The sequence below is a fragment of the Poecilia latipinna genome, unplaced genomic scaffold (genome assembly GCF_001443285.1).
Source record: "Poecilia latipinna isolate Pla-1442-1.1 unplaced genomic scaffold, P_latipinna-1.0 Scaffold4319, whole genome shotgun sequence".
NCBI lineage: Eukaryota > Metazoa > Chordata > Actinopteri > Cyprinodontiformes > Poeciliidae > Poecilia > Poecilia latipinna.
Genome location: NW_015116935.1, coordinates 1 through 843, shown reverse-complemented (window position 1 = coordinate 843; position 843 = coordinate 1).

Genomic DNA, 843 nt, shown 5'->3' with positions numbered 1-843 from the left:
AAGATAACAGAGGGTTTAACGTCTGGTCAGTATATTGTTACTCTGAAATGCTGATTGAAAAACTAAAACAGAATTACTTATTCTTTAACTTAAGAAAATAGGTTCTTTCAACAGTAACATTTTTTGCTTTATGTCAGCCATCTCCTTCGTAATAGTCTTCCTGTAATGCTCTGAAAACAGGAGATCTTCTTGTCTTCATTTCCTGGAAGCAGCTCTTTGAAGGTGTCCAGAAATGCTCAGAAATTAACTATTGCAAGAACAGCTGTAATCATGGTGAAAGCCTTTTCATGAATTCAAACTTGGTGAATCTCTTCTGGACATTCTCATAGTCAGTGATGACTCAATTCATTGTGGTCACTTAAAAAAAGAACAAAGACAAAAAAACAATGTCATCATATTCCAGCATTTATTTATATACCATTTCAAAAATGTCCCTTGCTGCACACTGTCAGAATGGTAGACTGGCAGACAAATGCCTAGCTAACATGACATGCTAAAATGCAATACAATTATTTCTTAATACAAGTGGAATAATAACTGGAGCTGAACAAAATTATTCTGATCAAATACTTTATTCATTTAACATATAGTTTTAGGCACATGAATGCATCTTTTTACTTAATGAGCATTCTAAATTATTTCTAACCAGATACTCTAACTTAGGGTTGTTTGCAAGAAGCTTATTAATAAATAAATAGATTTAACATCAGTCTAGTTGTCTAAAACGTAACTTAACTCAGCTGGTGAATGTTGATTCCTGCTCCCCCTTCCCCACTTACCTGGCTGTCCCACCCCACTTCACCTGGAGAAAATATTAACACAAAAACGACATACCTAATTTTC